General features: G+C 39.9%; 1 protein-coding gene across 2 annotated transcripts in view; it reads left to right on the top strand.

The window, feature by feature from the left end:
- The window catches only part of LOC145992131 (E3 ubiquitin-protein ligase rififylin), a 122,474-nt gene that overhangs the window by 42,981 nt on the left and 62,928 nt on the right, over positions 1-16,565 (top strand). The gene's annotated exons all lie outside the window — the stretch shown is intronic.

Genomic DNA, 16,565 nt, shown 5'->3' on the forward strand with positions numbered 1-16,565 from the left:
CCAAAGTGACCATAAATTGGGTATTTGTGAAAAACTTTACGAGGGTGTTGGGGTGTGTAGTCACTTGTCAGAGGCGGCGCCAGGATCAATCATGTAAGGGTGCTGACGCGGGGTGCGATGTTGAAAATAAGACATGATACATGCATGTGTGCTTTAGCCATTACACCAAATGCAAATATCAAAAGCCAAGGGTCCCGGGTTCGAATCCCGCTCGGGCTTGGTCGTTTGTTAATGTCCATTCATCAATTTAATCATTTCATCACTCATCCCCATCTTCGCAAATTAGCCAAGAGGCACAAATCGCTTAGTAAAATAAACTAAATCAATCAATGCAAATACCACCAAATACCAAATAACTCTTAGTAGACTTCTATGAAAATATGCCCGTCAAACTGAAAATTGCTTATGACGATTAATTTTTCTTGCGTTGACCACAACAACAACATGTACAGAGAAGTAAATGCAGCTTCCCTTTCAGGTTACTATCCAATGGCGTGCCCAAGGGGGGGGGGTTGGTGGGGATCATAACCATCCCTTTCGCCCAGTATTCCTAAAAGAAAGAACGTCAAATGAAGAAAAACATGGCAAAAGGAGGGCTGACTGCTACGAGAAAGTATACGTAACCCCTCCCTTTCAAAAATACTGGGCACACCACTGAGTCCCCAAGGCCTATGACGCACTCCCCCAAAAGTAGAAATAGAACATTCCCCTTGCCCCCCTCTTTATTCCGAATTATTTACTCAAATTATTTTGGCCAGACAAAATTTCCGGAACAATATAATATTTAAGCAATATATCTTTACATTAAATACTTTAGGCTTTCATGTTTGTTAACATACTTACTTACTGGTCGGCACTACAGTCCATGTAGGTCTTTGGCCTTCCTGACTACCTCTCTCCATTCATCTCGATCCTCTGCTTTTCTTCTCCATCCTTTAACTCCTAATCTTCTTATATCCTCTTCCACGTCCTCTATCCCTCCTTTCCTGGGCCTACCTCTTCTCCTTCTCCCTTCCGGTTATCCATTGAATATTTTCTTGACAACCCGTTCTTCTTCCATCCTCTGAACATGCCCAGCCCATCGTATTCTACCCTGTTTGATCTTCACTACAATATCTGGCTGGTTAAACAATTCCTGTACTTCCATATTTGTTCTCATTCTCCATCCCTCTTTATCTCTTACCGCTCCAAATATCCTTCTCAGTATTTTCCTTTCCCACCTTAACAACCAATCTTCCTCACTTACCGACATCAAACAAATTTCTGAACCATACATTACTATGGGTCTTAATATTGTTGTATATATTTTAATTTTTGTGTTCCTACTAACGTTCTTAGATTGAAACATATTTTGCAAAGAAAAATAGCATCGATTTCCACTTGTTATCCTTTCCTGTATTTCTGTAGCTGTCTTGTTATCTGCTGTTATTATTGAGCCTAAATATTTAAAGGCTTCCACTCTTTCATATTCTTTTCCATTTATTCTTATGTAAGGTTCTCTTCTGCCTCTTTCTGGATCTCCCATCTTCATATATTTGGTTTTATTTATGTTCACTTCCAGTCTTAGTTCTTGAGCTTTCTCTTCTAACACTTGATAACTCTCTTCCATAGCTTGCTTATTCCTTGCTATTAAAGTTACATCATCTGCATATGCTACTATTTGGGTTAGTCTATTTAATATTGTTCCCCCAGGGTTGATTCGCAGTTGTCGGATTATTTTTTCCAATGCTAAGTTAAATAGTATTGTAGAAAGTAAATCTCCCTGTCTCAGTCTTTTCTCTACTTTAAACATGTTTGTCATTTCCTGTTCAACTCTGACTTTACATTCCGTTGATTTCGTTGTCATTTTTGTCAGTCTTATCAATTTCCTTGGGATTCCAAACTCTTTCATTATACCGTAGATCTTATTTCTTTCCAGGCTATCGTATGCTTGTTTAAATCGACATATAGTTGGTGAAGTTCTTTGTTATACTCATAGAACTTCTCCAGCACTTGGCGCAGTAAAAATATCTGGTCCATCGTGGAGCGATTTTTTCTAAATCCTGCTTGGTAATCTCCCATTATTCTTTCCATCCAATCTTCCAATCGTGTTGCTAAAGTTTTACCAAATACTTTATAAGTTCCATCCAGTAGTGTTTGTTATCCCGCGGTAGTTTTCACACTTAGCTTTATCCCCTTTCTTATGTATTGGACATATTATTCCTATTGTCCAGTCTCTGGGCATTTCTTCTTTTATCCAAACTTCTTCTATCACTTCATATATGGCCTTGTTCACTCCCTCTCCACCATATTTCAACAGCTCCGATTCTATGCCATCTTCTCCTGGCGCTTTATTATTCTTTAGAGACTTTATTGCATCTTTTACTTCCTTTAAAGTTGGTATTATCCTTTCCTCCTCTTCCTCACTTATTTCTATCTCTTCACTTTTTCCCTCTTCTTTATCATCCTCATTGGTTCCGTTAACTAATTCACAGAAATACACATGCCATATTTCCATCATCTTTCTTTTGTCTCCAATGAGGTTTCCTTCTTTATCCTTGTAGAAAACTGCTCTAGGTTGGTATCCTTTCTTCAGATCTCTTGTTCTCTCATAAAACTTTCGTATCTCATTTCTATCTTTCATTTCTTCTAACTCTTCTATTCTCTTTCTCTCAAACTGTCTTTTCTTGGCTCTACATGTCTTATCTGCTTCTCTCCTCTTTTCTCTATATTCTTCCACTACTTGTCTTGTTCTCCGTTGAAGCATCCTTTTTCTGGCATCGTTTCTCTCCTGTATTAGTATTGAGCATTCTTCATCAAACCACTGTTCTCTCTTCTTGTTTTGTTTCTTTCCCAATGTATCCTCTGCTACATTACCTATTACTGTTTTTAACATTTCCCACTTACATTGTAGTTCTCCTTTCTCCCATATCTTCTTTTTTGTTTCTAGTACCTCCATGAGTTTTTCTTGGTATGCCTCTCTTACTCTGGTATTCCTGATTTCCTCTACATTATGTTTCATGTTCTTACTTTCCTTTTTTGATCTTTTCACATCAATTTTCTGCCTATACTTGATTCTCACTAGATGGTGGTCTGTGTCTCCATCAGCACCTCTACAACTACTGATCTCCATAATATCTGTGGAATGTCTCCTGTCTATTATAACATGATCTACTTGGTTTTTCGTGAGGCTATCTGGAGACACCAAGGTCTCCTTTTTTATGTCTTCTCGTGGGAGAACAGTACTTTTAATTACCATTTCCTTATTGCTTGGAAAGTCTATCAATCTCATTCCGTTATCATTGCTTACTTCATGCAGGCTTTCTTTCCCAATTATGCTTCTGTACATCTCTTCTCTTCCTATTTTGGCGTTTAAGTCCCCTAGTATGATTTGTACATCGTGCCTTTGTACATGATTTATTTCTTCTTCTAATTTTGAGTAAAAAGCATCTTTCTCCTCCTCCTCTGCTTCTTCTGTGGGGGCATACACACAAAACATTGTGATATTGAAGAATTTTGCTCTAACTCTGACTGAGCACATCCTATCATTAATTGCTGTAAAGTTAATAATACTTGATTTGATAGACTTTGATAGACTTTTGGATTAGGAAACCTGTACCATTATTACCAGTTTCTCCTCCACTATACATCAGTATATGTTTTCCAGACGTTATCATTCCTTGTCCTTTCCAGCGTGTTTCTTGTAATGCTAACTCTTTCACTCCATACTTTTCTATTTCTTCTATAATTTCTCTCAGCTTTCCTGGTCTCTTCAATGTTCTTACATTCCAGATTGCGAGCATTATATCGGTTTTCCTTCTCATTAGCCTTTTCTTTCGCCGGGTCGTCAACAAATTATCCGATCTCCTCCGAGGCAATCTTGTGGTATCCGTAACAAGTTCTTTTGACGGGATATAAATAAATATTAAAAAAATAACCCTTAAATAAAAAAGATAAGAAAAATGGTAACCCTACGCCCAACACCCCACCTGGAGGACCAGGATTTATTTAAGGTTTACTCCCCTAGGTAGGTTGGTGTTGCTTTGCCTTCGGAGCCCCTCCTGCACCTTAGCCTTTGTGGATCCCTCCCCTCCCTGCAAGGCAGCATGCGCTGTGCTTATTTAATGGCGGCACTTCTTCGCCGTGTCACAGTGCTGTCTTTGGGCATTTCTGGGTTTTAATGGGTGTGATCCTGCCACAGATCACTCCCTCCACACCCGCCCTGGAGTTTGTTAACATAAAAAGTACAAAACTGCTCAGGCTCACTGCTATTGTAGTGCACTGAACCTTATTCATAACAGTTTGTCTGCTTGACTATTCTTGTATTAATGCGAGCAGCACGTCCCCCCTCCCCCTCTTCCAAACCGATTCTAAAGGCATAAGAGGTGGTGTTTCATTTCAATCCCATCGCCGAGAAACTGTACATAATAACCATAACTAAAAATCAATACCAAGTCAATCAAACGAAACTATCCCCCCATTTTTGTGTGAAGATATATAGAATTGGTATAAAATCCCCTCCCCCCTAAAAATTCCCATGACGCAAGCTCGTCATGAATCCCCTCTGTGGGCACCTCTGGTATGAATGGCTTACCTGCAGTATACAATAATAGTGGTATTTCTTCACTACCTACGCTCAGTATAAAGATATGATTTTTGTAAGTCTTATCGTCCTTGTACTGATAAAGCATTTTGACTCCAAAGTAGAATTATATAATGACACTATGAGGGTTATAAGTGCTTTCGGGTGAATTATCAAAACACGTTTGGTTAATCTTTTTGGTAAGCAAATAGGCAAGATTCCTAAAGAGCATTTAATACTGATGAATAATCATATAATTTTTATTATCACCTGTTTAAACATATGTTTAGTTGCCAGAAACCATTTCTATCTTATTCTAAGATTTTTGTCTGTGAAGAGTTACAACAGTATTTTGGGCTGAAAAAAGGTTTTTGATAGGGGTGCGGAAGAAAATTAAGGAGTGACCGGACGTCTCGGATTTTCATCTACCTAGAGATTCCAGTGTCCGGACAGATACCTTCAGGACATTGTCCCCAACAGGAGCGAAATTCGTAGTATTTTCCAAGTAATTTAATTCTTGCAGTTTTGGTATTATATGTCACTTTTGGCTAATCTGTATTTTTGTTATTTAGCGTCGCATTGTTGGCTAATCGCGACGATGATGATGCTGATGGAGTGATGAGATTTATGAAGGGACACTCACAAAGAACATCCACGCCCACTCAGAGAGTTGAACCCAGGAATAACCATGTATATTTTTTTCATCTGTTCTAAATTACGACTAGAAGTTCATTTGTGATCGTTTTATGTAGTTTCCAGTAGGCTATATAACTGTAAAACAAATGAAGTATCATAAGAGTGACACGTCAGAGCAGGGGTTTATGAAGAATTTTCCACCTGGGGTTCGGGGTGTACACAATGACGTGCTCAGGATTTTCGAAAGGGGGGTTTATGTGTACCTTTTTTTGTAACCAGCCCTCATTTTTCCATATTTTCCTGCATTTGACGTTCTTTTTTTATGAATACTGAGCCAACCACTGCGTGATACTATCGTGCAGTCAGTCACCACAAACAAACAAGGAAAGTCAAATAAATAATGCAGTTTAGCCCAAATGCCCTTTTAATATTATATTTAAATTTATATTAATCGTCAATAACCCATCCCACCCTTCTGTCTCCGAACTGTTGTTTTCTCTCGTTACTTCGTAGTACTACTCCATGAAGAAGAGGAAAACCCCTCTGGCTAATTTTCCACCCTAAGCGAACGAAGAGAGGTCGGTGATGCAATCAGCTGCTTGCCATGTCTGCTTCTACGCTGCCAAAAATCCGCTGTATTCTACAACACATCGTCACGTTTATTCAGTGCCAAATGTTTGTATCATTCATGAAGTGGAAAACCGTACACAGCGACGTAAGAGGAACATTTTCGTCTACGCTGACTGATTAAACAAATGACTATCAACTATTCACTATAGTTTGCGAGTTGGCCGCTTGTTGGTATAGTCCACGCGCTAGCTACGTTAACGACCAGCTGACTTTGAAGTCCACGGAGCGCGCACACCAACTGCAAGAATCACATTCAACGCAAAGTGTTGCCACACATCTACTGTACGTCACCTTGTCCCTCCGCACACAAGCACCTTCCCACGCTCTCCACATTGAAGTTCCGAAGTACGGCAACAGCGTATCCGCAGTCATGTGACTGAGACTCCACGTGGAGTAGACGAGCAGAATGACAGCTGCGCCCATTGGCGGAAGGTTGAGTGTGATTGGACGAAAACAACTCGCCCGTTATTTATCCCCACCCACGTTTGGGGCGGCGTGTTTCTTTAGTCGCGTGGACTATACGACCGTACTGGCCATTGTTTTCGAATTGCCCACGTTTCAACACATACGTGTTGTGTTATCTGCAGTGGCGAAGCGTAGATTTGCTAGCAGGGTAGGCACAAAAGTGCGATAATATCCATTACTTGGTTAAATCTGTAAAAAGAAAGGGAGGGGGGCTATGTCATGGAGAGTGGTTCAATGTCTCTCCAGGCGCTTCTTTACTTGCCAGTGGCGTGACGTTTTCAAAAGTTTAGTTACCGGCCATCAGTACGATAATTATGTCTTGGGCGTTCTCCTCCCGCCCACCAGATGCCATCGATCTAGATTTTTGTTAATTTTGATTATTTATTTATTTATTTATTTTTGTATTTTTTCAACCCCCGATTTATGCACGCACCTCCAGAAAGAACTACCAATCATGAGACATCGCAGAAATCCAACGAATAGTGCTCGAGCCCTGTTGTCAATTCTTCATAACTTTTTTCTAAATTTATTTATTTATTTTGCAATGAGGTGAAAAGGGCCAGAAGAACCCCATAATTTTCGGGTCAGTATGACGTTTGTGCCGTGAACAGACGACAGAATTCCGCACTTTCAGCGACTGTCAGTTTGGTACGTTCTACTGTTGCCAACTTAGTTTTTTTTAGCAAGATTTCCTCGCACCAAGGAAAACACCATTGGATCTGTTGTCTAACTAAAGGAATGGTTGTAATTAATTCCAGTCTTGGCTTTCTAGATAAATGTATTTCTGACACCTGTATGTGCAAGTAAACATAATTTAAATTTTGGATATTTTCGTCTCAGTTGTTCTGATCTATGTTAATCGTGACGATGAGAATATATGGAGAATGAAATCAAGAGGATCAGGAAACACTGACATGACCACAATTAGGTCACCTGGCTTCGTAACGTGTTAGGATGACCACTACGGGGCTTTCAAGAAAAAACATACGTAAAGGTGACCTATTTCATTCAGTGTGAATACTTCACATCCTAGTTTGTTCTATCCACCTTTACGTGATAATAGAACATAGGATCCTTGTTTGGGACCCTCCTATGATGGCTACACGAAAGGTTACTATATAACATATAAACAGGTTATAATAAATGTAGTTGCTTGAGAGAATAGAATCCCAATTTTTAGGAGCAATTTAGCTCTTTTCTGCCAATCCAAAGTGACACCACTGGCCTGTTCCGCCAGACCTGAAACAGACCCCGCGATAATCCCACAACACTACTTGTCCTAAACACAAAAAAAGACTTCCCTTGCATTGTACTCTCATTGACCACCCTCTTCTCTTGTTATCCCTTCAGGGTAAACGAAACTGCCTACCTCTTCGCTTGTATCAGCTGCATAAAAAATGTCTGCTTGTAATATCTATTCGACGACAGTGTTAACGCATTAAATAACGTTTCAACAACTTTTAATTTTTTAAAAAAAAAATACTGTCACTTGCCACTGCTACTTGCAAAGGAAAATAGAGTTGAAAACAATTTAGAAGTTATTCTTATAAGAAGGAAACATGAAAGACCAAAAGTGGGTCCTACCTTACCTATGATTACATCTTCACTCAATTAAGAACTCAATTGTTCTTGCATTTTAGTCCAGCACTTCCTTGCATAAATCTGATCGCTGTACACGACACGAATCACAAACAAAACTATACCGCCACTAACCTCGCGCTCCCAGCCTTGCAGCGTCCTGAGCAGGAGGCAAGTTTTCACAGAGAGGGAACAAACAAGCGAGGGAATTCCCGTTCACGATAAAAATAAATTATTCTATTTCCAGTGAAAGTAAAACTACTTTGTAATATAAGGCGTAACTAGCATTTTAATTTACATAATTTGGTATGAAGACTTACTTTAGAAATATAAGTTCTTTAGACTTTCTGTTTACGCTACGGTGTTGGGTGAATCGACAAGACCATCAGCACTCTGACCAGAAAACGAAGTCAGAACTACAGTACTCCGTAATTTTCAATTTCACTTACACTTGTCGATGAAAGGAAGGAAAAACCTAAGTTTCGTACAAAATATGGAGAATGTACAATGAAATAGAAATCTCTCTGCACGAACACAAGCTAATGTTTATAAAAAATGCTGGTACACCACAAATTTCCAACCCTGGCGGAAATGCAGTGTTGCTGACATTCTGTTCGTCCTAGTGAGTAACACCGCGAGGCCGGCCTCAGGAGCACGTTATAAGCATACGTACAGTACTCGTAAGATTAGGCTTCCCGCATATACGACCGTATGACAGAATGTGAAGAGAAGAGGCCCCAGCAAATGTGCCTCACTCCGTGGAAAGTGCATATACTAGACAGGGTTAGAATTTTTTTGTAATTATCATAAATGAAAATTCCAGACTTTTGCATTTCATTACATATGTTTTGACGAAATAAGTAAATACAACTTTAAAAGAGTAATGGCGTGGGTAGGCCCGGCCTCCTGGCCTCATAGGACGCTTCGCCACTGGTTATCTGTGCCACTGAGGAATCCAGAATATGAATTTGTGTACACAATCGTAAGGAGGTAATGGTTCGCAATGCGGTCAGTTCAAAACACGTTTCATTATTCAGAAGTTAACACACACGCTTTAATGGCGCCCGGCTGTTATCTAATGGCCGATATCTACTACACTGCAGAGGAGCCAGTTACTAATAATAAATGCAGCAGTTCTCGTCTCAATTAGATTATCACTATTCCTTACAGTGCTCAGCAATTTTTTGCCGATACGTTGATAAGCCCTTGTCTGATTCATTCGTTTCACCCTAATCCCCTCATAAATCTCACAATAACAGATCATAATGATCGATTAATTTAAAGATATGTGTAATTAAAGATGATGGTCTCGCACCGTAATGGTGCGGTCTCAAGGCCGGTCCACACGCTACGTCTTGCAGTACGTCTTACTTGCGCAGTTCTAAACTGTACAGGAAGACATGTTGCAGTTGTGGCGAGTCCACGCGCTACGTCTTGCTGTACATTTTATCCTACTCAGTTCCGCGCTGTTCATCGTAGAGGAAGTGCTACTCTGGTCAATTTTCGCAGTTTGTCTTCCAAAGAGAAGGCAAATTAAACTATAGTGCAGGAGGCCTTAGAAAGAGCGTTTCGCGGGCTAACAGCAGACGTCGCTCGCACACTATTGCCGATACTCTCGTGTCGTCTGCCCCTCAGCCGAACAAACAGGCCGAGATAGCAAGAGGCAGAGGTCACTCACCCTTCCAGAAGGGTGCAGCGAGCTAGCTGTGGCAACCGGGCTCGGCTCATTCGCGGACCTGATTGGTTCTCGCAGACATCCCCCCATATTGTAATCTGCTGTAAGCCCGCGAAGCGATCTTTCTAAGGCCTCCTGCACTATAGGCGTTCAGGATGGTACAGGCATTAGCTACTGAAAATGCACCAATTTTCTCACTTGACGTTACTTCGTGAATTGCGTGGTGAGAAACATTGTGCTTATTTACTTATCACCATGTCCTCGTATAAATATGTGAATAAATAAACCTCCATTGTAAACGTTTAATATCATATTAGCACTACCTAAAAGACTATTCCAATACTTCACTAACATTAGTTTTCCTAATCCCATAGAATACTTTACAATGTTCAAAAATAAAAATTTAACATAAATATCCTTTGTTGATGATTATCTTATGAAAAATGTATTTAAAAGATTTCCATTATAAATAACAAATTCATTACAATGTTCAAGTTATTTATATTTTAATTAATTCATGTCGCTCTTTTACCTCTCGGATTAATCGCGACGATGATAATAGATGACGAAGTGATAGGACGAACACAGTGATATACACGCACCTGACTATTGTTCGAACTTGGGACATCTTGCTTTCTATAGCATTACTCTGACAGTATTGCCATGGAGATAGGTACGATAAGTTTTTAAAACACACTTCCTGCGGGCTGAAAAAAGTACCACCTTGTTACCATTTGTGGTTTGGCTTATTTTACTTCGCTTTCCCGATATTTTTGGCTAATTACGAAAATGGGAATGAATAATGTATGATAGACACACAAACACCCATTCCCAGGTCGGAATTCAAACATGGGACCTCTGGCGTCAGAGCGCGATGTGATAACCACTCCGCCACAGACACTAATATAGGCTAATCCGGGCTTGATCTATAATTGAACTCGGAGCCCCTTCATTACATGGCGACAGAGTTACCATGGTGTCATCGGTTCAATGAAATCAACGTTCAGTCTTATCGTTGCGATTAACCTGGAAAGGAAGAAAATAATTCGTACTGTGTCGTAGTTTCTTGATGCACACACTTTGCAGAGCTGATTTTGGTTATGAAAGTAGAGAATTTTTCTCACAACTTTAACAATCATCAATTCGTTCGTTCTTGCAGGCAAGGCAAGCATTTGGTTGAAGATATTGCAAATATCTGGGTGAAGGAAATGTGCTTTCATAAGAAAACATAAGTAACTTTTAAAGTAACCCGGTTTCCGTTACTGGTTAGTTGAACAAGTAACCGAGTTAGAGTTCCAGGGTTGCTACAATTTTTAGTTATGAAATTCCCCGACATTTCCAGGTTTTCCAGTCTAACAATGACCGTTTTTTCCCCACACGTGGTTATTGTCATGATTTCTGCTTCTGAACCTTCTGTTTTTAAATTTAAAAATAGGCAAAAAGTAAAATAAATAAGCAAAATATTTAGCACTGTGCGTACGTTTAATTTCTCATATCCCGCATCAGTTTTTCAAAAGCCAATTTCGTCCTACACGCACAAAATACGTGCATATTCAAAGAACATCATGATGTCATTAATGGTACCGCATAAAATCACAAATTTATCGGTTATAACGCATCTCCTCGACTGAAAACTTCATGTGAGAGACAGTCTTTATAAATCATGCAAAAGTTTTCACTTTCCAGCGGATTTCCTACAGAACAAAAATTTCTCCAGATGCTAAGTGATTATAAACGTAGAGAGATTTGGAACGATTTGGTTAACGAACCTAAGCCCGAGATTGAACGAATGTAGAACCGAAATTCGAAGGAACCATAATATTGTGCCAGACAGAATCTTAAGGACGAGAGGAACAAGTTTCTGAACTGAATCTTTTTGGGGAGTGGAATCATAAGAATCGTGGTTCATTTTGCAACTTATTCTCTTGCAGACTGCAAAATGAGCGTCAGTTCCGGATGATCTGCAAATTTCCCCGTTTTTCCAGATGCGTAATAATCCTAAGTTCCTTATTTCAAAACGAAACTAAAGCCTGTTCGGCGAAAGAACAAACTTCAAAATTATATTTTTCTTTTCAGTCGAAAGCCAGGGAGAGTTACATGAACCGCTGAACCAATCGGCTTTGTCCAGTTGCCGTGATGAGGGGAAATTCTCGTGGTATTCTGCGTTGTCAAATTTTTCCTTTCAAGTAGTTTTCGAAACAGGTGGCATCCTCAACAAGGTCAAGCCCGGCGAAGACTAATGGTTGCCGCCGCGTAGCAAGCGAATGGGTCTCCGATTCAATACCTCTCTCTGAAATGCGAGCGAAGGGTGCATGTTGACAGCAAAATATGTCGTGTATGACTGGACAAAAATCAGACGTGTAGCAACACAGTTCTTCTCCCCCTTGAAACTCCCACAACTGGAGGCGAAAAGTCTAGGTTTACTGAAGTTCGTTCTTTGGCCTGTCGGACTTTAGCTACTTCCAAACAACTGCAGAAGCACTTACTGTGGGACGTAATAAATTGTGCGTATCAACAGTAACTACAGGTGTAATCAACGTGTGAATGAAGACTTGCTTGTTTAATTTGCTGAATAGTGGCACTATATTATATATGCGCTGCCTTCAGAAATCCTGTGCCCTATTGTTTGATATGGCACTGCCGATAAGCCTTTGCATAAGACTGACAAGGCTGAGAGAGGAAATTCTATGAATAATGCTAAAATGATGCACACGATAAAGTATCCTAAGTTTACGACATTCTCGATACCATTGCAAATGTTGAAAGCTTTGTTGCTACGTTCTCTCAGTTAATCCTTAATCGCTAACTTGAAAGCTCCAGCAGATTAGTTCAGCTTTCGTATTCATTTCAGAACTGATAAGCAGAAACTGGTTTCCATTGTGCAGTGTAAACGGGCGAGAATGGGGGGGGGGGGGGGAAGTCATAAATGTCCCACCAGATTTCCTCTGTTCTTTTAGCCATAGTTTGAGTTTTTGTGCAGGTGGACTCCACAGGATGTCTAACCCGGGACCCCTTGATTACAAGGCTTTAAACGTTACTGTAAATTTTTTTTGCTCATAAATTTTATGTTGTGTCACCTCTAACATAAAACTCCTATTTTTGGAAGCAACGCTTCTTTGTTTTAAGTTTTTTTTACTTTGGTAATTCTGTTCGAATACTAACTGAACGTTATTTATGGTATTAACAATAAAAATAAACTTTCTGCTTTTGTGTAACTTGAAATAAAGGATATCAATTTTTGAGGGCTCAACGGACTACGTTCGACCTGCCCCTCCTGACCAGCATGGCACGTACTTTTATATCGTTAGCATGTGAATATTAATCAATGCATATATGCCACTGATTTGAACATTCTTCGTGCTACAGGGTTGTAAGGGGTGGCCCCTTTTGCAAGGCACCCAAATGTCAATCTCGCTTTCACGTAGTGGACTGCATTATGCAGACTAACGAGGTTCTGGCGCCAGGAATTGTGTCGTCCATATGGATTTGAGATTGTCCCTTAACCCATTCATCCTCATCGTTGCGGTTAGCCAAAAAGGGCAGAAAATAGACGTAAAATAACCAAATTCAGTCAATCAGTCTTCATGCTACAGAAAGATCTCACGCCGAAATAGGAAATCCACAAAGGCAAGTTAAAATTCTGAGTGTTTCTGCACACTTCACAAAAAGATACACTACCAAATATATTTATCGTTTAGCGATTGACACCGTTCCAAATCCTAACCAGTGATTGTCCGTTCCAGCAGAGATTTTTAATGTCAAAAATGGGACTATGTCGGAAGCATGTTCTCAGCAGCGTTGAAAAGCCCTTGAACTGACGGTCACTTTCTCCATGGCAACAAATTCCTTGTTTTCCCTTTCCGTAGGCGCAGGAAAGTTTCACAGTATGTGGACACGGTAGGCACGACGGACGGAAATTGAATCGTCCATCCGATCATAATTTCATGCATCGCTGCTCCTTTGCTTGAAAATTATTCCTGTTTACATAACATGTGTCGCACAATATTGTTGCATGGCATGCTGGAACCTTCTTGTTACCATATTGACTAGTCTAAAGTATCAATCGGAATGACAACTCTAACTTAAAATATTCCACATGAATATAAACATGCTTTTAAATAACAAGTTTCATTGCGTGTTGATATTTATATTGCTATCAAAAATTAAATACTCATTACATAATATACTTTTGGGTCTCACCTTGGAAAATAGTGTAGACAAATGCATGGTTATTCTTGAAACACACTTTTTTTCTGTCTTAGCAACAAAGCTAATGTTTGTCGTTATCCGTTTCGAGATTGCTTATCACTGTAACGTTGTCCGAGACGCGGAAAAAAGGAAGTGACGTCACGAAACGCATTTGCTCAAATGTTTTTAGTGTGTATAGAAGCAACGACTTTGGGGATTGGACAAGGTAAACTGTGCTTCCCAAGTTACGTCATTTTGAAGAGAGTAATGCCGCTTCCCCTAATATTCACCCTCAGTTAAGATTTTTTGTTTTATTATAGAGAAATGCAGCACATATATAATATATTAAGTGAGCTTCCTTTCTCAAAGTCATCTATTCGTTGACTCGTTGAGTACATAATACTCCTATACAAGTAGAATCAAATGGCACGAAAGGAAGATGATGTTAAGTACAGAAATGTGTAAACAAAGCTGACTATTTTCAAGAGTTTATTTGTAAAACCAGTTGTTTAGTTCCACTACGTTCTATAACTTTCTGTTAATACATGATTACCTTTGAATCTCCAGCAGTGTTATCATTATTTTTTTTTTGTTTATCATGAATACCCACACACGCATACATATGTATTGCTCAAAGTGGAGGGTGCAAGGGTCAGGCAGGTATTTTTTTTCTTCCACCTGAGAAAATGTATCTACTGCATCCTCCATACGAACATTCGCCTTAGCCCCAAGGCTTAAGCAAACATGCCTACACATAACAATTCCTACCTGAAATAATGTCACACACACACGGCAGTATTTCTGTACATAAAGTCGACTCAAAAACAAACTCGGTATGTAAGTACTATTCCCTCCACCCTTCAAAAAGTGGGCACTACCGGTGTGTACTTTAGCATGTGCATTTACTGAACCGAAATTGTAGTGTTTCAGAAGTTCAGTTTTGCTCAAAATCTATGGGGGAAAGAATTGTTTACACATAAAAATATTGAAGTTCAGGAGATTTGGTCTCGAAAACTGGGAATTTTGTCTAGATATCCCATATCAGGTATCACAGTAAGATAATCACAGACTATTGTATTCTACTGAATATTAACACAAAGAGTTGAATTTAATGCTTTCTTTTATGTCAAGAAGATAAGATAAACTTATATGAGAAATGGACATAATGTGAAATCTAGCCAGAATATGAATCTTATTTATCCATTTTGTGACGTAACATCATATATTTTGCTTTCAAGACACTTTCATAGCATATGAGCATTAAGGAGTGACAAGGGAGATGATGTGTGTGTGTGTGGGGGGGGAGTAGTGATGGTATCGAGAAGATACATGGCATTTTCACGGTATCGTTTCGAGTTGTGAATGTCCGTCTCGTTCTCGCCTCGATCTCGAAGAGTAAGTGCACAGCGCGCTACGACGCCAGGTGTTCCGGGTTCGAATTTTGGTCTTTGCATGGGTGTTCTTTGTGAGTGACCCTTCATCAATTTCATCATATCATTACTCATCCTCATCTTCGAGATTAACTAAAAGTGGCAGAAGTGAAATAAACCGCATCAATCATAGAAGCAATCTAAAAATCTCGAAATATATAGTATAATACATACTACATGTCATCGCACAAACCTTCACACCGTATAGAGGTCATTAGAGCAAACAACTTTTCTTCATAAATTTGACGCCTCGTTTCGATGCTACGAGCCCTCGAAAATGACCACTCCGTCACCGATTCAAACGTCACTGTCTTGATTCGGGGCCAGGAACGTTGATTCAGTGAGGTTGTAGCGGAGTAGCCTACATACTGTGAAACCCAACCACAAACACTTGACCAGAATTATCTTCGCTACACGTTCAAAAACAACCAGCACTGTTTGCTATCCCTTTTTTTTTCAAAGTATGGTGGCCTTAATAGCCGTAAAGTTTGCGTACTGAACGTGTTCTGTCGAGCTGTTTGCATTCTTCCTGCCTGCCAAGTCGAACACCCAATGCCATATTTCCCATAGCAACGTCTATTGCTACATCCTGTCCATCCTGTGCTTTATCCACATGTGTTAGGGCTGAGCCGATGTCGGTAGGCTATCGGCAGGCCTGTAATCGAAGGCATACGGCGTACACTCATTATCGTATATCTTCTACTTCGTTTCGTCTATATTTATTTATGTGATTTGGCCATTACTCCAAAGAGCTTATTACTGTTAAATTCTTGTGGTTTTACGTGATCGGAAACGTAATGTTAAGAAAGGGAGAGGGTACGAATACATGATTCGCGCCAGCATTTGACTATTATAATAATTTTGTAGAAATATGTAAAGTTCAATTTAGCCGTAGTTTTGCAAACACTAGCAGTTGTTGGGTCCTCCTCCGTGGCCGTTCGGTCTAAGGCAATATGAGCTCCGACTGCGGGACGGCATGGGTTCGACGTTCGAGTCCGCCTTGGTTCTCGGCGGCAACCCATCATCGTGATGAAATTGGGGAGCTACGAGTGAGTAGCGTAACTCGATCTCGGAAATCTGCTATAACTGCTGAGGGTGCTGACCCGACGTCACCCCATTACCGGTTGAAGATCTCCACACCTCTAGGTAGGATTGTGGGAGGGAGACTGGCAGTCGGGAAATCGGCCTAGGTCCTTCAAGGGCTGTAGAGTCACGGGTTATTTTTATATTATTATTATTATAACAAATTGTTGGTTTTCCTATTCATTTTTTCGACTTTGTATACGCATTTTTCCAGATTTTTTTATTTTTAGTGTAATTAGCTGAGCTGTGTTAGCTCAGCCCTAACACATGTGGATAAAGCACAGGATGGACAGGATGTAGCAATAGACGTTGTAAACAG

This window comes from Lepisma saccharinum, chromosome 9 (assembly GCF_977018435.1).
Source record: "Lepisma saccharinum chromosome 9, izLepSacc3.1, whole genome shotgun sequence".
Taxonomy (NCBI): Eukaryota; Metazoa; Arthropoda; class Insecta; order Zygentoma; family Lepismatidae; genus Lepisma; species Lepisma saccharinum.